The 23,094-nt window shown below is 40.1% G+C and overlaps 1 protein-coding gene across 2 annotated transcripts in view; it reads left to right on the top strand.

The window, feature by feature from the left end:
• GRXCR1 (glutaredoxin and cysteine rich domain containing 1) overlaps positions 1-23,094 on the top strand; it is a gene marked incomplete at its 5' end in the record, with an annotated part of 283,593 nt that overhangs the window by 130,857 nt on the left and 129,642 nt on the right. The gene's annotated exons all lie outside the window — the stretch shown is intronic.

Here is a 23,094-nt window from a genome sequence, read left to right as displayed (position 1 = left end):
ATATCAAGGATAGAACCATGGGGAGCATCATGTTTAGTTTAAGATGGAGAGACTTGGATATTTTCATGTGCTGAGGTAAGAGAAAGGAAATTACTTTAGAAGGAGACTCTTTAATTTCCTTTTCCTTAGTGCTTTGTTCAGAATCACTAATATCTTTTTAAATCCAAGAGAAAGTATGTTGATTCCCATAAGGGGTCATATCTCTATCTCTGGCTTCTGTCTGGATTCAGGGTCCATGAAAATAAATTTGTTTCTCAGTCTGACATTGCATTTCTGAAATTGTAAATCTGAGAGACAGTTTCTATGTGATTGTGAGCCCGCCAGTATGTCATAATTTTTTTAAAGGTTTTTAGTAGAATAACTTTTTTATAGTTACAGAAATAATGCAGATGCATTATAGAAAATTAGAACACAAAACGAGCAAAATAAAAGAAAAACAAACATTACATTCCCACTCCCTTACGGATCATCACCATTAATACCTTAGTACATATTAATATTGTACATCCTGTTTCATAAGCTGCTTTTCTTAGTCAATGATCCTCATCTTTCCTGTTGAGTAAATTTTTATCTCATCTAATACCCAGATCATATTCAAATTTCCACAATTGGCTAAAAAGTGTCCTTTACAGTTGATTTATCTAAGTCAAGACCACACATTGCATTTGGTTATTATGTCTCTTAGTTTTTTTTATTTTAATTTGGCACAATTGCATTTTCTAATGATCCTGACTTATCAAAGAGGCTGCCGTATATCAAACTCCTAAAGATTTTGTTTCTACAAAGCAGATAGCCTGTTTTCATAGAGCTGTTCATGGAAAAATACTGTCATAACAAAAATCAGTAATCTACTCATCAATTTACTAGTGTACCAGTCAGTACTTTGTCAAATCAGCCATAGTTATATAAGATGCAGGCAACAAGAGCCAATATGTATGATGGAATGATTAGGACTGTTTCTGTGGGATCACTGGGCCTGGAATGGCAAGACCTAGATTCCCCTTCCATCTCTCCTTGTGACTCCAGCACATACCTCCAGCACTGGTCTTTATGGCTCTGACTCCACAGTCCTTGATCCTTGTAATATTAACTCTTTCTGTTCTCCCCGACAGAGGGATGGTAGCTCCTTCCTCTGCCTGGTGGTTTTTAAACATGTTCACAGATTCTCTGACATTCCTCCCACTAAGAGATGGGACCTATGTCTTCTTCCCTTATACCTAGACCAAACTTACTGACTAATCAACCAACAGAATATGGCAGAAGTGATACTAAGTGATGTTTGAGCGTCAGTCATAAGGGGATGGATTTTTTAACCTTTCTCTTGGATTACTTGCCATTGATGTCTGAGCCATCAGTAAGAAGTCTGAGACTGTTATGTTGTAAGGAAGGCCAGGCCACATGGAGAAGCTCTATGTGGGTGTCCTAGCCAACAGCCCTTGCTGAGGTCCCAGCCAACAGCCAGCATCAACTATCACATGTATGAGCAAGTAAGATTTCAAGATGCCTCTAACCTCCACCACCATCTGACTATAACTGCATGAAGGAATCCAAGTGAGAGCCACCTAACCGAGTGCCCCCTTGCCCCCAGATCCTAGAAGTCTGAAAGATAATGATTTTAAAAAAATGATTGTTTTGAGCTACTGAAGTTTGAGGTACTTTGATATGCAAAAACAGAGAAATGGAATACTCAGTTACTCATTTCTGAGTTACCTCATCACCCCTGGTTTTCTCTCTTACCTCATCTATCATCAGTGTATCCAATCCCCTCAATTAAATTTCCTCTCTTTGAAAAACCTAGAATTGTTTCCATTCTCCTCACAAGAACCTTACTGATAACCCTCCCAGGCAGGGCCTGCACAAAACAGCCAGGAAAGATTGAAAAAAAAAAAATCCAGATCACATGTTGATCTTTTTTAGTTACAAAGCTTATGATGTTTATTATCAACTGGTTTGTAAAACCAGCATCCTAAAATGATTCTGTTCTCTCAGAAACTATAAATGTAACCTTTTGAACATGTGTAGAAACCTGCCCTATATTTGAATAAGTACAAGATAAGAATTTCAGAATTTGTTAAAGTTCTAAAAAAAAATGTGATTCTTAGTGGTATCTTTTTCCTTCACTACAGCAAATTGCCTTTTATTTTTGTGCCTACCAAGAAAAAGGGAGAGAGCTTTAAAAACACACCTTTAATTTTATTTTTATTTTAATGTCTTTTCCTTAGGAAAGTTATAATCTTTCTTTGTAATATGAGGAAGTATAGTGAAGATGATCCTGGCATAAAATAGCTTTCACTACTTAAAAGCTGGCTTTGCTTGTGAACTGCAGCACGTGTAGTAAGAAGCCTGCTGCTCCCCAAGCATTGTAGGGTGCTTAAGACTAGGGACTTAGATTTATGTAGATGGAGGCGATAACTCCAAAACTTCATGGGAGTATTCCTCTCAGGGTGTCAGGCTCTGCTGGGTACTCCAGGGAGTAATTCCAAAGTGAATCACAGGGAGTTACATTTTACAGCCTTGGAGTGTGTGGGTCCTGAGCTGGTCAGAGTCCAGGAAGCTAGTCTTCGGTGCCTGTTTCATGGAGAAGGAAACTTCCCAGAGCAGGCTTTGCCACAGTTTCAAAGATGTTTTTTAATGGACAGCAAGTCTGCTTCCGTAGTTAGTACTGCAGTATTAGTTCTGCTCTCGTGTTTCCCTTTACCATCAATTTCTTTGTCTCCTCGGACGTCATTCTGCATGCTACACATGGCCTGGGTCAGCTTCAGTTTTCTCTGGCTCAGCTTTGGGAACTGAGGTCTCACTCATTTTCTGACACAGTAGAGACTAAAGTAGGAGACTCCAATCTGTCAAGCAGTAGAAGAGAAGACAAGTTTTGCTGCCAAAAGCCACGAAACCAATGCTAGCCCCATGAGGCACTGAGCTGCAGCCTTTCCTTAGGATCTGCACTGTTGATCCCCTCCACATGGCTGGGTTTCTACCTGTCGCTGTCTCGTTGCATCAGGTCCTGCTGGCACTCTCCCTTAGTCCTGAACCCTTACATACTCTGATGGTTCTCTGACAACCTGCCCAGTTCTGACCTGCTCTTTTGCTAGCTCTCTCTTTACCATCCATGGCTGAAAACTGTCTCATGTTTACTTGGGCAGGTAATGGCGTCTGTCCCCAGAGAATGATAACTCACAGCCCTGACCCAGTCCCCTCACCCACCTCACCTTAGCCTTGCACCGAAAGTGACCCCTACCTGGACTCTGCTGCTGCCATGCCCCAACTTCCCTACCACCCAATGAATTCAGGCACTCATCCGAATGGAAGGTGAGCTTGCCATACTCTTCTGGTTATGGATTACTCCTCTTGCTCTGTTTTCTTGTCCCTTGTTTGAGCCTGCCTGAATTATGACACTGTTCTTTGGTCTTAACCTTTCCCCTGGCCTCTATCAGCCTTCACTTTCCTTCTTGTCATTCCAAATAAAAGCACATAAAAGGCTTCGCGTTGAAATTTGAGAGGGGAAGAAGATAAATGCCAAAGTAAATTTGTAAAGCCAGAGGCTGTGGAGCCCAACAGGTGTGGAATAGCGGGGAAAATAATGGAGAAGCAGGTGATCAGCACTTATCAGGAGAAACTCATAGGAAGGAGGATCCAAAACAATACTTACAGCTTCAGGTGGCTGTATGTTTAACAATGTACAGAGCATAACAATAAAGAAAGTGAACTTAAAACTCAACCCAAGAGTGCGAATATGATCTCTTAGGCATTATTGAGACTTGGTAGCATGGAACAGTGGTAATGGAACATTGTCTCCACTGGAAGCCAGTCTTCATTTGGGTGAAGTCCCTAACTATCCATGTGACCACCCTGATTCTCTCCTTTGAAAACTGGTGAAATGGATGAAACTCAACTTGAGCTCCAAGTTTCTTTCTTAGTTCTGACAGTCTGTGAGCATGGCCCACGGCCCATTCTCACAGTTGAGCCTATACATGATGGGTTCCGCCAAGTGCTGTTTTCAGGTTCTTTAAATAGTTACCCATGTCCCAGAAACAGAAAAAAAAAAATATAGTTGTTGGGAGATGATGGCATGTGAAACCAGCTACAACGATTGTAAAACATGAGTCATTGCTGTGCAGTATTTAATTTTTGGTTTTATAACATTTTGACATCCAGCTCATGAAAGATCGATCACTGGTTACATGAGTTTATACTACCCTCTGGGGACCTTTTTTTTTTTTTTTCCTTCCACTTGTTGCTTCTAAAAGGTTCTTAAGAGATATTTGAGTGAAACCTGTCTACTGTGCAGAGCCTGTGGGGATTACAGTCATAGAATGATGAAACTTTAAGGGTAAGGAGGTTTTTGCATTTTCTGGACATGGAAGCAGGAACCCAGTTTCAGCCAGAAGTGTGAATGAAAGGAACATCAGTGAGTTGGTCTTTCCGTTCTGATACCATGATGTCTATAATATGGAAGGCAAGGTTCAACCAGATTTGCATTTGAATCCCAGCTCTGCCTTAATGAGTAAGGTATTTAGTGTCTCCAAACCTCAGTCTTCTCAGTAAAATGGGGACAATATTACATATTTCATACGCTTATTTTAAAGACTAAAAGAGGTAACGTATGGAGCATTTTTTGGCACATAGGAAATACTTAGTAAATGTTACTTTTATCATTGTTATCTGTTATTTATGAAGCATCCAAAATGGAGACTATCCAGTAGGAAGTACACCAATATAAGCTAAAATGAGTTTCTCACTCCAAATTACACTTTCTAAGTATCTGAATTCTTATTTTCAGTTAGACTTCACAATTTAAAATGACAAAATTTCGTTTCTGAGAAATTAAGAAAAATGTAGTTCACAGATGAAAAAGCAAGAATATTTTGGCATTCAAGGCAGTAAACAATCTAAACCAACTAGATTGACCGTGACAATGGAATATGCTTTTGTACTTTCCAAGTATGAAAAGCAACTTCTCAGTTTCATGTTACAATTATGATATTATTTGCAAAATAGCAAAATAATTTGCAGAAACATTTCTATTTAAAGAATTAATTCTGTTTTTTGAACAGCAAGTTACCACAACTGAGCTTTCTGTTTGCCCTCTCACTTTGTTTTAAAACTGAGTAGACAGTCAAAAGAAGTGTTGAAATCATGCCTTCAGATAAATAGTGTTTCTGAAAAAAATTTTTTTTTATAAATTAATTTAATTAATTAATTAATTTATTTATTTTTGGCTGTGTTGGGTCTTCGTTGCTGCGCGCAGGCTTTTCTCTGGTTGCAACAAGCGGGGACTACTCTTCGTTGCTGTGCGTGGGCTTCTCATTGCAGTGGCTTCTCTTGTTGAAGAGCGTGGGCTCTAGGCACGAGGGCTTCAGTAGTTGTGCGGCACGTGGGCTTAGTTGCTTTGCGGCATGTGGGATCTTCCCGGACCAGGGCTTGAACCCGTGTCCCCTGCATTGGCAGGTGGATTCTTAACCACTGTGACACCAGGGAAGCACCCAGGTAGTGCTTTTGGATACCCATGCTCTGAACTGTAGCTATTATACATATATATATGTATATGTGTATATATATATATATATATATATATATATATATATATACACATATATATATATCCTTTTTATAAAGAAAGTGAGGAAAACCCAAGAAGCATCTGTGGATTGTTAAGAACTCTTGAAAAGGAAATATTTGGGTAGATTTTCTAATCTAAAGCCTAGTTTTGGAAAAAAATAATAAAAATAATGACTTTAGAATTATATGATATTTTATAGGTATTCAATAAACCTGTATTTACAGGTGTTCTAAAAAACCATGTTTTTAAATGAAGGGACTGCTATCCATTATTCTTTCCACTGAGGATGAAACTAACAAAAGGAGTAAATTTTTTTTCTTTAAATGTGCAAGCAATTATTTCTATTTCTATTTGACTTTACTGCATAAAGGCTTTTCTTGAACATTCTTGGGAATTGTAACAGCAGTAACTATTACTAATTTTTTTTGCAGAACCTCCCTCTGACCTTCTACATTGGAGACTAAGCATCCTTTCTCTCCATATTCCTCTGTACTTCATTTATCTCTGTTGTACTGCTTGTCAGACTGTACTGGAAATTCTTTGAGGGCAGGAGTTAAGAAACTTTGAATCCCTGCTGTTTGACATGATATTTGCTCAATCACATGGGTTGAATGAACAGTTGAAAAATTAACGGTACAAGTGTCTCGGGGAAGGAGCGGGGTAATATGCAGGCCCACAGACAGAATTAACATCCATGAGATCAGGATTCCCATTTAGATGGGTCTAGCTGGGAAGGGAGGTATCTGAGAATTCTAGAGTATTAGAAGGGCCTGGGTTAGGATTCAGTCCCTATTCCATCTATTTTCCAAATCCCCATAATACTAGTGTGGTTTGGGAGAAACTGAAGATGAATTAGTTCAGTGGTTCTTAGGAAAGGAAGTACTCCCCCATGGGAGGCATTCCGGAAATTGTGAAGGAGTGTTTTGGGGTTGTTAAATATTTGGGGGTGGCTCTCTATTGTCATTTAATAAAGTTGGATCCAGGGATTCTAGTTGCCTTGCCATGTGTGGGAGAGCCCTGCGCAACAAATGTATACATATCCTGTGCACATTTCAAATTACCTTAGCCTGGAAATGAACTCCAGCTGACATGTGAACACAGGTGCTTTTTATGCAGTTTTAATATGCAGTTTATCTTCCAGGAAGTGCAACTGATGTGTAAATTGAGAAGAGTAGGGTATTTTGCTTTGTTTGGAAATTTCTCAAAAGTTATTCATTGTTTCCGAAAATTATGAAACTGTGTTGGTTGTGCATTTGAGTGGTTGACAGGACCCCCTGCCAGTTTGCATGTGTGTCTGTCATAACAGTGATGGATGCTTCTGTGTCCTGGTGCAGGCACCAGACCACTTCAACACATCTTCCACTATGTCAGGTCTAAGTGCTTACATAATGAAGTATGTGTGGTTTCTTATCAGTTAACATCCTTTTATTTCTTCTTCATGCTAGAGTTAGAGTGTTATATTGAGTTTTTGTGTGAAGGTAGGTTACCTATAGTTCCAAAAGTCATTTTCTGAATCTCTTAGCCAGAAGTGTTTTCAGTCTTTTTCAGATTTTAGGAAGCCAATGAAGTACATACACCTGATAGCATATGACACTCTTGGTGGATATGGGAGAACCCCTGTAACCAAACACATTGATTTTGCTGTAGCAAATATTCATAATAGGCGGGATAAATAGAAATTTACTCTCATTAGTTCAGGTCAGGGGATGCAGGCATATGAGGTTAGGTGCCAAAATTTGGTAAAAGTTTTCAGATTTCAGAGCTTGTTGGTCTTTAGAGTTATGGAGAAGAAACTGTGGAATGAATGCATTATTTCTGTATAGATGGATCATAGTGACTGTGTATTTTATTCCAGGACAATAAAAGGGGTATTAAAATATTAGGTGCAAAAGGAGATTTGGGGTGTGATGCAGTTAGGGATCATTGATGGAGTTGAAGAAACTCAGACTTCTAAATAACCATATGCAGTGAATCACTGACTGAGTTACGGCCTAGACTTGATTCTGAAATAGTTCCCTGAGGCTAGAGTCCATTCATAAAGTATTGAAATGTACAAGCCAGGTTATTTATCTTTACCTGCTTTTACAACAAGGGATTGCACTCAGGACCACTGGTGCTTTGTTGATATGAGAATGTTATGTACTCCCGTGAAAAATGAAACATAAAGCAACAGTCAAAAAAGCCAGATGGGCTCTCCAGGTTGTTAAAAAGGGGTTTTGTCCTTTTCCATTTCCCATAAAAGCACAGCTGTGCCTTCTAAAATTGGAACTTATTCGTGTGCTCACCAGGTGCCAGCACATAAAAATCAGAAGTGGAGAAAGCTGAAACAAGATATTTTAAAAATAGAAGTAGGAGGTGAGAATAGGGAAAGAGGTAAATGAAAAGAAAGTAAACGAAAAGGTAGAAAGGAAAGAAAAAGTAGCTGTATGGAAACACGTTGATGGGGTAAAGTGCACATAGAATTTTATTAAACAGAGTGAATTTATTGGATAAGAAATGATCATTCGTCCACCTAATTGTTTTAGTTGGGGTGGGTGCTCGGGCTCATCCATTCAAGTTCTTTGGCTTATATTTTTTTCCATTTAAAAACACAGGATCCAAAGGCAGTTAGTAGAGAGGTTTGGAAAAAACCCAGACCTGCCAATTCTGAGTGCAGTTTTCTTTTCACACTAAAACTTGGGCTTAAGTGAAGACTCTTGAGAATGAGGAGAAAGGACAGACGTGGGGTTTGTTTCGAAGGGAGCACAAGCAGTACTTATGGATTTGGAGACCATGTAGAGAGAGACAAAGGAAGGAATTCCTTTTAAAAGGAATCTTTTAAAAAGAGGAGTGCGATCGTCAGAAGTGGAGATGATTAGAAGGAGGAGGATAGGAATAATGAAGTTCTATTTTAGATATTTTACACTTAAGGAACAGAATCACATTTTATTGAAAATGCCTAGTGGGCATTTGGAAATAAAGAAAAGTCATCAAGTGGCTTTGAACCATCAATATATTTTCATTCAAATGCTCCATTTTCCTAAAGCCCAACTGTATACACATCAGCTCCAGAGAGTTAAAGATGTTTGGAATTTTGGGTTCCAGGGAAGTGAGCACCTGGGAGTTTTGGCCTGGATGGTATTTCGTAGTAATGAGAAGAGACGATTTTGGTGAATTCCCCCAGTGACTCGGGGTTGTTGGTTATAAGCAACATGAAGTAAACAGGTGGCTTAACTAAAGGTATACATGGCAGGACATCATGCCAGGCCTCTTGAGGAGGCAAGAGCTGGAAACCCCAGGAATCCAGGGGGCTGCTTCCTCCACCTTCTCTGCTGGAAGCTCCTAGAACTGTTGTGTTCTAATTCCAGGTAATGTGACTGGGCCAGCCAACGGACAGGGTCGTATGACCTTCTGCCCACTTGCTAGAGCTGCTGGAACAGACACTCTGTATAGGGGCATGGCCACGGCAAACAATTTGAAAATATGCCTGCTAAATACCATTGGCCAAGCCCTTCACTGAGTACGTGGAGGGTGGTTCAGGAAGAGGGAATGCTTGACCATTCCGAAGACTTGGGTCATGGGCATTTATAATTTTAGAATTTTTAAAACTAGGAGAGGAGTGCACCATGGCATTGCCTACTCTAGGAATGACACCTCAAAGACCAGCAGTGTGAGGACTGGCTGACCTCTCCTGTTGGAGCCTGACCCCTGATACAGGTGACTGTCAGTGTCGGAGCAGAAGCATTGCTTGTGCGTTGGGAGCCCTTTCCACACTATGGTCACAGGAAGATGGCGTTATGGTGAGGCTGCTTTGTAGAAGTCTGGCTCAATTTGTGGCTCTATTTTGAGAAGTCCTTTCTGTCTGGAGACTTGGTGTAACCAAAGCCAGATGGCTGCAGTAGGATAAACCGCTGCCTCTCTTTTCTGGCTGCACCCTTTGCCTCACACAGGGGCCTCTGCTTCTAGGTGTCCTCATAGAGCTTGGGCGCTCACCCTGCTTCTGTGGACTGTCACAGTTCAGTTCCTTGAGCACCCTGCAGCTGTCTCCTTATTGCCACCTGTTCTCCATGCGCCCTGCTCAGCTCAGTAAGGTCATATTCTGTCAAAAAACTACACTCTGGGGTTAATAAGCCAGGGAGCCTAGCAGCTTGGGGAGGTTGGACCACTTATGCTGTATTAGCTTTTCCTTCCCCTCTTCATAAAGTACCTATGGAAAGAAAGATACTGTGCTGGATAACAGCAGCGACAGCACATTGAGATTAATAGCTGTTACTCATTGAGGCCAAATACTTTAAAAAACTGTTTTAAAATTTCAAATCTTGGGACTTCCCTGGTGGTACGGTGGTTAAGAATCCGCCTGCCAATGCAGCCGACACGGGTTCGAGCCCTGGTCCGGGAAGATCCCACAAGCCACGGAGCAACTAAGCCCGTGTGTCACAACTACTGAACCTGCGCTCTAGAGCCTGCGAGCCACAACTACTGAAGGCCATGTGCCTAGAGCCCATGCTCTGCAATAAGAGAAGCCACCGCAATGAGAAGTCCGTGCATTGCAACGAAGAGTAGCCCCCGCTTGCCACAACTAGAGAAAGCCCGCAGACAGCAACGAAGGCCCAATGCAGCCAAAAAAAAAACCCCCAAAAAAACCCCCCAAAACTCAAATCTTTACTCAACTGTGAGACAGGTATAATACTGTTAAGTTTATCCATATGAAGTTATTTATACTCTTCTCATTTTGTCCTACAGAAATGACAGTTTCATCTGGTTAGACCTAAGGTTTTACAGGCAAAGAAAGGGAAGCTCAGGGAAGTTATAAAATGTTACCAAAGTCACACACCCTGATTCAGAGCTAGCATTTTAACACTAGGCAGTTGGCTTCTGGGTCATTGGTACTTGCACTGTGCCTGCCTGACTGCTGCATCTTGTAAAAGGTACAGTAACTGGTTCTTTCTTCGGAGAGCTTTCAGGCTAGAACATACAGCTGCAGAGGGATTTGTAGAACCTCCAGAATCCCTTAATCCTGCAGAGCACTGACCCAGTGCTGGGATATTTGAACCTGAGAGTGAGACCCCAGTTCCCAAACTCATGAATACTAAGATGGCACTGTGAGGTTAGAAGTTGAAAAGGGAAGTGAGCAAAATTGTCAACTCAGAGGGCGTCTGGATGGGAGGACCTGCTAGGACATTGCTATGGTCTGAATGTGAAACAGGAGGCTTCCGGAAGCCGAAAGGCAGAAGCCAGCACTGTTTCCCAGTGGGGTTCTACCAAGCCCACCAAGAGATATCTGAAGGCAAATAGGCTGGGAAACTGCATTCTCCTGCAACTGAACCAGAAGCAGTAGTAGGAGTGAGACGAGGAAGCAAAGCTTATCTCTCTGTCTCTGTCATGCCGCCACCCTGATCCCAAAACTCTGATTTTGTTTTCCTCTGGGTATCTATATTTACTCTTTCCCTGTCTTTATTAACAGCTCTCTCAGTTTCTTCATGCATATGGTGAAAAATGACCACCCCAAGAAGGCCCCTAAATTCCAGTGGCTACAAACACTGGTGAAAAGCGCTGCATCCTAGTTAGAAGTTCCCCAGAGAGATATGCCTATCTATCAGGCTTGGGTCAGAGGTCCTCTGAGGCCAGGGGTAGGTTCAATGCACACTCTCTAAGGAGGAGACCTGGTACTATAGGCAAATTGACAGGCTTGTTATGGCTGGTATTAAGCCAAATTGAGAAGCTAGCTAGAAGTTTATTTTTATGCTTTTTTTTCCTCTTCTGGTGTGTCTGTGCTCACTCCCGAATCTTCACAGCTTACCCCAATGTTGTAGTCTGCCTTCCCTCGTCCCAAGCTTCCATGCCATAGGAGGCTGTGTTGGCCTGTTTCCATGCTCCCCTGGAACTCCTTTGAAAATTTCCAGAAGAAAAATAAGTCCAACAAATGGGGGTATTGGTTCAAGTATAAGATCTGTTCTGATCTTAGGTAATGTGAGAAGGAGTGGTTATAATCTGTAATTTTTTTAAGGTATGGGCGTATACATTTAAAGAATAATCCCTTAAGATTTGTAAGAAAACAAACATTTGGAGAGATATCATCAAGTCAGCCATCCCTTTTAGTCTAGGACTGTACCTGTTTTAGCACTGAAAGTCCCTGGCCCCAGGGAACCCCTCTTTCTTCCAGGCACCCTGGGACTATTTGCCACCCTAGAAGTCCAATGAATGCCTTTTTTACCTTTCTAGAGTAGTTATCAAGGGTGAAGAAGCCTGTATTTCTTCTCCTCCTCATAAAGTGATTGGGTTAATCCACACTGTTTATCTATACTAGCTAAAAAATTGTGTATTTCTTTGAGCTAAGTTTCAAGAAGCATCCAAATTTGACAGATGTGGATTTATTCCATAAGGTATGGGTGTAAGAAATATTCTCTATAAATATAAAAAATATTCTGTTTTACTTGTTCCAAAGCAGCACTTCTCAAACTTGGATGTGCTTTGGAATCCCCTGGGGATCTTGTTAAAAGGCAGATTCTGAGTCAGTAGCTCTGGGTGGGGTCTGAGGGACTGCATTTCTAACAAGTTCTCAAGCCATGTGATACTAATGCTTTGAGGACGATCCATTGACTAGAAAGTTTCTAAATCATAAAATCTATTGCTCAGAACCCCCAGTTTGGGGTAGACAAAACTTCAGTTGGACTCTTATTTTGGGGTGTGCCCCTCTTGAATTATATAAGAATTGTGAGGACTCATTTGGTGATTGGAAAATGGAGAGGTGCGCTTTGCTTACAGCTTCCCAAAGCAGTGACAACAGAAGAGAAACTGATGTCTTTATACATTTTCCTGCATCACAAATATACCTTTCAGGCGTTCGATTTTAAACTTGTGTATTTTTTTTTTTTTTTTTTTTGCGTTACGCGGGCCTCTCACTGCCGTGGCTTCTCCCTTTGCGGAGCACAGGCTCCGGACGAGCAGGCTCAGTGGCCATGGCTCACGGGCCCAGCCGCTCCGCGGCATGTGGGATCTTCCCGGACGGGGACACGAATTCGTGTCCCCTGAATCGGTAGGCGGACTCTCTACCACTGCGCCACCAGGGAAGCCCTAAACTTGTGTATTTTTAAAGCTCGAATTGGATGTACTATGCATATAGAACTTGCTGTGCTTCCGGTAATAGATGTCTGAGTTTGCAAATAATTACTGGTGGAGTAGCTGACCTCTTTGGCTGCCAACATTAAAATTTTCTCTCACTAAGAAGCTATGTGGGTGATCATTTTGCAAAATCAGCTTCTTCAGATGCTATTTCTTTGATCTGATGTGTAAGACACAGCATGTGAGAGCCACTGGAAACTAAAGCACTAAACGAATGCAAAATCTTATTCTCATAGATTTTATGATGGGTTGAGTGCCAGCTTAGTAGAAATGCTTCTCAAGGTGTCAGCTTAGTAGAAATGCTTCTCAAGGTGTCCTTGGTCATCTTTTAGATTATAGATCATCACTTGAGGATCTTTGCATATTTCTGATAGGAATAAGAAACCTGAGGCAGGAATAAACATAGAAGTGCTAGTGCATTTTCTGTGCCCCCTAATTGATACTCCTTTGGAGTGTGTGTGCAGTGCTGGCCGAGCCTGGGCAGACTTTGATCTATCTTAAGCAGATGCCTGTAACAAAAAGTTAGCTGGGCTTTAGGGACGGCTAATGTCTCACAGGCTGCAGAGTGTTATTAAGGCTTGATTGCAATCTCTTGACATGATAAAACTGAATTGTAAGAACAGGAACTAGCTGCTTGGCAGCTCTGATGGCAGTTGGAAAGCTCAGAGAAGACACAAGCATTAAGGAAGAAAGAACGCTGACAGAAGCTGGGCAGGCAGACAGGGCTATTTAATTCAGAGGGGTGGGTGTTAATTAATTTATTTGAGTTGAAGGAGATCTGATTTCTAAGCCAGACGACAAGCTGTTGCCCGTCTAGCTGGGGACAATGTCCTCACAGCTATAGGAATATCATCCGTCATCTGGGTGGCTGATCTCATACCATATCCATCTTCCTGGGTCCAGACTCACCATACTGTGTCAGCTGGACGCCAGCAGCTCGTTTTTCTTACGCTTCAATGTTACTCTTACTGTGCGTGCCTGTCTAGCTGCTCGTCTCTGCTTCTCATTTCTCCCAGAACTCCCTTAGAGCCCCAAAATGATCCATGGCAGGTGGACAGAAGGAAACCAGGAGTGAGTTGGAAGTTATCACTCCTAAAATGGCATTATTTTAAATGTATGAAGTTTTGGCTTCCTGTACTTTTAAGATGGGTCAAATGTTATCCAGAAAAAAAGGTTAATCATTAAAATTCACTAAAGCAGATGTCAGGTTCATGGTGTCTTGATTTCCTGTCTGGTCTCTGCTTTCTCACTACCCAAAATTATTTTCTCTCAATTCCACTGTTTCACATAACAAAGGGCCTGTCTGATGATGTCCTCCCACATGCAGTTCTATGGAGGCGTTTATTATAGTAATTAATTTTTCAAGGCAAAACAATGGTATGATGTATTATAAAGGGCAAACAGAAATGAGTGAAAGTTTGGGGGTAATTTTTAAAAGTATTTTAATGTAGTGGAAAGAGCACTGGATTTGGGTCAGAGGGTCTGATTCAAGCAAGTCAATTAAAAATACAAGGAGCCCTGTACATGTTTGTCAAAATTCCTCCATCTGTGGCATTAAAAGGGTGAAATTTATTGTATGTAAATTAAACCTGTATAAATTATAACTTGAAAAAAATCTGAGGAATAACTATGCTTTATTTATTAAGTATGAAGGTAACACATGCTCATCTGAAAATATAGAAAAGCAAACACACACACACAAACACTAGCCATAATATTTCAACCATGAGATGATCACATATCTATCTTCTGGTGACAGTGGGGTGAATTAATCATATCCTGCCATTCAGGGTGCCTCTATCACCACTGGCCCATGCAAAGCCTCTCCTTCCCCCTTCATCCCCTCCTCCCATTTCGTTCCTGTATCTTGTGTGCACTTACAGAATATACCTCATTTTATATCACCCTTATAAAGTATGCAGTGTTGTTTGTGCATACATTTGTTTTTATTCTATTTACATGATATGTTATTGTCTGTAGAACCCATTCTATTTCTGAATTATTTTACTCAATACTTATGTATTAAAAATATATCGGGATTATGTGTAAATTTAGCTCATTGATCCCAATTTCTACAGAGCATTTACCGGGCTATTGTTTCCAGTGTCCCACAACCCCACACAATATTGAAATAAACCTCCTTAGACACGTCCCCTCATGGATCTGTGAGGTCACGTCTCTAGGTTATATGCCTGTGAGTAGGTTTGCAGGATCATGGGATCCAGAATGTTTGTATCAGTGTATTCACCCACTAGTTATTTTAGTTATTTTTTCCACACATTGTCCAGCATTTATGTATCTAATTAGCTTTCTGAATATATTTTTTAAAAATGAAATTTTTTTGTCATATAATTTACTTTTTTTTTTTTTTTTCTGTACGCGGGCCTCTCTGTCGTGGCCTCTCCCATTGCGGAGCACAGGCTCCGGACGCGCAGGCCCAGCGGCCATGGCTCACCGGCCCAGCCGCTCCGCGGCATGTGGGATCCTCCCCGACCGGGGCACGAACCAGTGTCCCCTGCATCGGCAGGCGGACTCCCAACCACTGCGCCACCAGGGAAGCCCATAATTTACTTTTAAACGTGTTCTACGGTGGACATTTTTTTTTCAGATTTAAAATAATATTCTAAAGTTATATTCAAAGGTAGGCCTTAATTATTGGACTGTCATCATTTGTTTAACTGATACCCTATTCTGTGATATTCAGGAAAAATATGCTTCCAAGATAGGACATAAACAAGTCTACAGTTGAGGAAACATGATTATCAAATTAATAAATTGAATCACTGATCTTTGGACATGGGTAGGGACCTACTTCTTATCAATCTTGGAGTGTTTCTAAATGTAACATTTTGTTTAGAGGAAACTAATGAAATTTCGAAGGTATTAAGAGAAGTAATTCAATAAGTAAAAGGATAAACTGAAAAGAGATGAAAACCTGACTTCCAGAGCAATACTATCCATCATACACTCTTGAAAATCAGGTTGCTGTGCATGCAGTTAGTTAATGGAAATAAAAAAACAACTATGAGGTATACCATATCCCTTATGTAGAGGGATACCAAATCTAAGTGCCTAAACTCATTGGTGGGAATTACCTTAGGATAGAATGTAATTAAAAATAATAAAATTCCCCAGTTTTAACAATATACTGACTTTTCATATGCAAGTTTCCTTATGAAGTTGAGTAAAATTAAGCCAACATTTACACTGCATGGTTCAGTGATGCAATATTTCGGGTGTTTGATGTACGTATTGATTATTCCTTCACCACCCCGACACCTACCATCTCTGATACAAATCTTCAAGTGTGTATTGAATGTTAGGATGATACTATGATACTTTCAGATCATCAATGATTTGCCATAAACTGGTTTTGTAGAATTCAATATTGATATGTCAAGCAAGATATCTGAGAATAGAAGGGATTTATTTCAGCACACAAAAATTAAGTTAGATCCACAGCCTTTGATTAAGAAGCGTTCTTTGAGAGCTTCCCTTGTGGCACAGTAGTTGAGAGTCCGCCTGCCGATGCAGGGGACACGGGTTCGTAACCCGGTCCGGGAACATCCCACATGCCGCGGAGCAGCTGGGCCCGTGAGCCATGGCCGCTAAGCCTGCGCGTCCGGAGCCTGTGCTCCGCGACGGGAGAGGCCACAGCAGTGAGAGGCCCGCATACCGCAAAAAAAAAAAAAAAAAAGAAGTCTTCTTTGAAAGAGAGTCGTCAGCCTTTTCGACCAAGGATTTTTAGGCATAGAGTGTACAACATGATATATGTAAAACGAATTTCAGAATCCCTAGTGTAAGAAAAAGAAAGATGAGTGCTGATTGTAATTCTTTTCTAAAATGTAACATTCTGCATCTGTCTGACATTTAGTTAGACTTTTATGTAGGGGGTGAGGAAAACTGCTGAAAAAAATGAAATAACCTTGCATGAAAATGTTCTTTTTTGATGATAGGATGTTATTTACTATGCACTGTGCTTTATATCAGGACAGCATAATTTAAGTTACTTATTTATGAAGGGTAAATATATCCATACTAAGAGAGCTCAAAGCAGACTTTATACTAGGAAATTCCTCACTCTTTTTCTTGTTACTTACTTGGAGCAAAGAGAATTATTTTCTATGAAGAACACTATTTTTAGAATACTACCATTTTAAACACAAATAATTGCAGGTACCTTGGGAACTTTTGGAGGTTAAAATGTTCATATTCAAATTGCTCTGTGTTGGTATTTGAACTGGATGACAACTTGAAGAGGAAGAAGTAAAGCAAGTCACTTTCTGTATGAATGAGGATTAGCCTTGTTCATATTTGCATGGGCAGGGCCAAAGCCAACGCTGGGTACATGAAACATGCTAAAAAGTATTTGATGAATAAATTAATGAGTTGGGAAATAAAGCAATTGGATTTGTAAGGGAAAAAAGTGAAAATATAAAGATGGAGATTGACTTTCTGAAAGGTTACTAGCATTCAACTTCAATTCACATGTTTCATTTACACAGGACACACAATTGTGGGATAAACAATGAACTAGGAATAATTTCATCGTGTGCCTCACTTTCTTCAGTCTGGAAAGTGGATATATTAATATTTTCCTCCAATCTTTATTTTTCCTATGCTTCCCTTTTCAGAGTTATTTTAAATTTATTTTATGTTGCTATATTGTATGCATTTCTGGAGGCTTTTAGTCTCTATAAGAATTGGGTAGACATAAGTTGAAGTGATGATAGGTCTTTTGTGTAAAATCAAGTTAGAGGCCCCCTAAGGAAGGATTCAAACTTTCTTCATAAACAAGCATTTGTAAACATATATGAAGGATCATTTTAACACACACACTCTGCTTATCACTCTTCTAAGCAAAATATAAGATTATTTTCCCCCAATGTCAGTCACCGCTAATGGGCTGCTCTAACTCCAGAATCTATTGGCCCATGTTAGAGTTAGTGCCTGACTAACTATTTAGTCCCATCCATAAAATGGATATTTCATAATCCCCTGTTCTCAGGAATGTTATGAGATTAAATAAGGTAACAGGCAGTGTTCTCTGTCTATTTAACCCAGTTCATTTCTCCCCATCCTCACCCTGCTGGCAGGAACATCCCCTCCAGCAATAACAAGTTACATTTATGCCATAAGATGCGATCAATATGGGCAAGAGAAATCTTGGTGGTTTCAGAGATGCTCTATTCTGAAATATCTTAAAAACCCGAGGCTGTCCCCTTAGAGGAGTAAGAGGGGCCAGAGTCAGTGGCTTTTTTTTTTTTTTTTTTTTTGGCAGTATGCGGGCCTCTCACTGTTGTGGCCTCTCCCATTGCGGAGCACAGACTCCGGATGCGCAGGCTCAGCGGCCATGGCTCACGGGCCCAGCCGCTCCGCAGTATGTGGGATCTTCCCGGACCAGGGCTCGAACCTTCATCCCCTGCATCAGCAGGCGGATACTTAACCACTGTGCCACCAGGGAAGCCCGAGTCAGTGGCTTTGACCACATAGAGCAACAATCAAATGGAGGTGGGATCCTGGGAGGAGAGCAGAGAGGCGGAGGAGGAAGAGGGAAGGGAGGAGATGGGAATGGGGAGAAAGAAGTCTCAGATGCTCCTCTGAGGCTGACTTTAATGGTTAGAAAGGTGACCCTATGGAGATAGCAAATAAATTTATGGCCCATTTTCTGGATCCCAGTGTGTTCCTGACAGACCTCTAGTAAAAATACATATTTTCTGATAATGAATTTCTTTGTTGCCTGTTCCTCTGGATGTTAAATAAAAGTTATACGTATGTGAATATTGTGGCATATGCTCATATTTCATTGACTCTAAGATGATATCAGCTGGAAGACGCATCTTTATTTTATGAGCCACTGGGAAAGGAAAAAAAAAGACCTGCTAAGTTAACAACGGCACAATATTTTCTCACTTGAAATTTTTAGTTTAAACGTGGGAAAAGCTTTTTAAGATGTATTTACACATAGATTGCTCATATATATCACTCTTGAGCATACATATAAAGGCAAATAAATACAAAATAAATTGATTTGGGTGTTCCTAAATGCGTTCATACGCAGAGTTTAATTCTCATGAATCACCTTTCCACTCAGAGCCGTTGATACGTGTGCTTTTTCACACAGAGCAGTTCGTCCTTTCTGGAGTCAAGAGCACCGATGATGCAGTGTTTCTTAAAAGTGTGCTTTGCTATTGTCTTGGATTTTCTTCCAAGCTGGTGACACCAGTCAGCAAGTTTAATATGCAGGCAATGCCGGCTATGTCATGACTGTCAGGGAGTGATCCGATGGTCAGATGCCCAACAATTTCAGAGATGTTAACACATGTGAAAAGTGCATGTCTTAGAATGAATGAAATACTCTAATGTCCTAGGACCCTCAGATCCCTCTATAACTACCTGGAGGTTGAGCCTTTCACATTTAGTGCACTGGCGAATATGTGTTGCAGCTTCCACAGCCTGAGGGAACAAATGTTTCCTAAGTTACAGTGGCTCTAGGGTTCAACGGATGGATGGATGGACCTTGAGGTCCCCAACTCCACAGCCCCCAGAATTATTTCAGAGAACGGGGTTCAGTGAGTCTCACATGAAAAACTACACAACTGACTGTGAGCCCAGCCCTGTGTGGCATGTTTTCTCCCTTTGTCTCCTGCTGATCAATACCCACCACACCTGAAACTGCCTAAATATGCCTTACAGATGTCAGCTGCTGCCCCGCCCTTTGTGAAGCCACAATGTCTGTGCCCAAGGGTATTGTCTTCTAATGCTCCCAGTGATTTTTATCTCCAGGATGTCAGAGCTGTAGTTTTGATGCATAGTGGTCCTCGTCTCATTTTATCCCCTGGGTGCCAAAGGAGCAAGGTTTATCCCTAGAGTCCATTGAGTCTTCCAAGAGACTCCCAGCTTCTGGTTGTCATCCTTGCAATATTAGGGCTTCAAACCATTCCAAGATTCCAAGAGGGAGACAGATACCAAGATATCATTTCCATTATTCCCTCGTATCCCTCACCTATACTCTCTGTTGGCTTCCCTGCCAAGACAAAATACAGCAAATACTTATCACCCACCCATACTTCTTTCAGCCACAAATCAGGAGTGATTTGCAATTGTGCATTGCACACTTGTGCAAAATGAAGAGACAGTGGAGGTATGATGATCCATATTCTATCACACTAGTTTTAGCCCAGGAGGAATGATGTTTCACTCTGTTTGCACACATATTCCCTTCTTTGTAATGAATTTAATTTTAATCATAGTTCGTTCCTCTCAAGAAGATGATAAACTCCTTGAGAGCAAGGATTATCTCAAATTTCCTTTGTGAATATCTTCTAGTGGTGGGCAGTAAATAGAAATGATTATTTTTTTTTCTGTTTCTAATATGACATATATTCATACTGGAAAAAGATTCTATTTGCAAACAAAGCAGAACAAAGCCCAAGTTAGCTAGATTACCTTAGAGTTTCAAGTTTATATATGCAAAACTCAAAAGCTTTGGAAACTGCATTAACTCATTTTACAAAAGATGCTGCAAATATATGTCTGCAAATGCCGTCTCTTCAATGCGTAATTGGTACTTTGGGAGAGTTGACTGAACTCTGTGCTTTCTGGGGTGATGTGATTTTTCAACCACAGACCTCACAATCCATATCCCATCATGCCTTCTTTTCAGGGAAACTTTCTTGGTCTTTCCAGGGCACCACTGAGTGCTCTTAAAAACTTTCTATTAGTTTACTTTTGGACTCAAAATTACAGTCTCACCAGAAACACAGAAACATCTCTAGATCTCTATATGAACACAGATTTTTGTTCTGTCTTGCTGGTTCCTTGTTTTTCCTCTCCCTGTCAGTTTTAACCTTCATCTCAGACAGTAGAATCAACAGGCACCTGTTACCTTGGCAACGATGATAGGATAATAGAATTAGAATGTCCCAGTGCTTCATTCTAGCATCATGCTCTTGGAAGAAAAAGACAACACAATTATGAAATATAATTTGTGGTACTTCAAAGTGACAGTGTCCATGCATTTTAAGTACATGCCATGTATTGATGAAAGATAATGTATGTTGAAATTTCAGTGATTTAAAAACAATTCAACCACAAGAATAAGACAGACAGTCTGTCTCAGGATAAGGATATCTTTTATATACTTTTTTCAGTCAGTCTTGCATGTTTCTTTTGGCAATTCTACTTTTTCATCAATTTAAAAATAATGACCAAGAAAAATTTATCAGCAGGGTAGACTTTGAGAGAGTTGCTATTTTATCTGAATAGATTTGAAAATTCTTTAGGCTCTTGATACTTCCTACAAGCACATTCTCACTATAGAAAAATAAATTGACACTCTGGGGATTTACACTACCAAGCTACCACATTCAGCACTGATATTCTGTTGAAATATGCTGCTGATTTGGAAAAGTAGCTTTTGCTGATGTTTCTAATACTGTGACTCTACTTCCCTGTTCTCCTGTTTCTATCCTGATTCTGGAAAATCTCAAGCATAAACCTTGGTCTTTATGATACCAAGAATACCTTGAGTATTTCTGGGTCTGATTCAGTATTTTTTTTATACTGATATATAGTTGATTTACAATGTTGTGTTAGTTTCAGATGTAGAGCAGAGTGATTCAGAACAATACATTATATATATTATTTTTCAGATTCTTTTCCATTAGAGGTTATTACACAATATTGAATATAGTTCCCTGTGCTATAGAGTAGGTTCTTGTTGTTAATCTATTTTATATGTAATAGCATGTATCTATTAATCCCAAACTTCTCAAAACTCCTAATTTATCCCTTCCTCCCCTCCTTTCCCCTTTGGTAGCCATAAGTTTGTTTTCTACATCTGTGAGTCTATTTCTGTTTTGTAAATAAGTTCATTTGTATTACTTTTGTAAGATTCTGCGTATAAGTGATGTCATATATTTGTCTTTCTCTGATTTACTTCACTTAGCATGATAATTTCTAGGTCCATCCATGTTGCTGCAAATAACATTATTTCATTCTTTTTTTATAGCTGAGTGATATTCCATTGTATGTATATACCAAAATTTCTCTACCCATTCATCTGTCCATGGGCATTTAGGTTGCTTCCATGTCTTGGTTATTGTAAACAGTGCTGCTGTGAGCATTGGGGTTCATGTATCTTTTTGAATTAGAGTTTTCGTCTTTTTCAGATATATGCCCGGGAGTGGGATTGCTGGATCATATGATAACTCTATTTTCAATTTTTTAAGGAACCTCCATACTGTTCTCCATTGTGGCTGCACCAATTTACATTCCCACCAACGTGTAGGAGGGTTCCTTTTTCTCCACACCCTCTCTAACATTTATTATTTGCAGACTTTTTGACGATGACCATTCTGATTGGTGTGAGGTGGTACCTCACTGCGATTTTGATTTGCGTTTCTCTAGTAATTAGTGATGTTGAGCTTTTCACGTGCCTGTTGGCCATCTGTGTGTCCTCTTTGGAGAGATGTCTGTTTAGGTCTTCTGCGCATTTTTTGTTTGGATTGTTTACTTTTTTGATATTGGGCTGTGTGAGCTGTTTGTATATTTTGTAAATTAATCCCTTGTCAGTTGCATCATTTGCAAATATTTTCTCCCATTCTGTAGGTCATCTTTTCGTTTTGTTTATGGTTTCCTTTGCTGCACAAAAGTTTTTAAGTTTAATTAGGTCCCATTTGTTTATTTTTGCTTTTATTTTCATTACTCTAGGAGACAGAACCAGAAAAATATTGCTACGATTTAGGCCAAAGAGTGTTCTGCCTATGTTTTCCTCTAGGAATTTTAATAGTATCTGGTCTTACATTTAGGTCTTTAGTCCATTTTGAGTTTATTTTTGTATATGGTGTTAGAGAAGGTTCTACTTTCATTCGTTTACAAGTGGCTGTCCAGTTTTCTCAGCATCACTTATGGAAGAGACTGTCTTTTCTCCATTGTATATTCTTGCCTCCTTTGTCATAGATTAATTGACCGTAAGTATGTGGGTTTATTTCTGGGCTTTCTATCCTATTCTTTTGATTTATATGTCTGTTTTTGTGCCACTACCATAATGTTTTGATGACTGGAGCTTTGTAATATAGTCTGAAGTCAGGGGGCCTGATTCCTCCAGCTCTGTTCTTCTTTCTCAAGATTGTTTTGGCTCTTTAGGGTCTTTTAAGTTTTCATACAAATTTTTAAATTCTTTGTTCTAGTTCTGTGAAAAATGCCATTGGTAACTTAATAGGGATTGCATTGAATCTGCAGATTGCCTTGGGCAGTATGGTCATTTTAACAATACTAAGTCTTCCAGTCCAAGAACATGATATATCTTTCCATTTGTTTGTGGCATCTTCAGTTTCTTTCATCAGTGTCTTATAGTTTTCAGAGTGCAGGCCTTTTGCCTCCTTAGGTAGGTTTATTCCTAGGTATTTTATTCTTTTAGATGCAATGGTAAA

The sequence above is a fragment of the Grampus griseus genome (assembly GCF_964374135.1).
Source record: "Grampus griseus genome assembly, chromosome: 4".
In the NCBI taxonomy this organism is placed as follows: Eukaryota; Metazoa; Chordata; class Mammalia; order Artiodactyla; family Delphinidae; genus Grampus; species Grampus griseus.
Note: the sequence above shows the minus strand (reverse complement) of the source record. Positions and strands in the feature narration are given on the sequence as shown.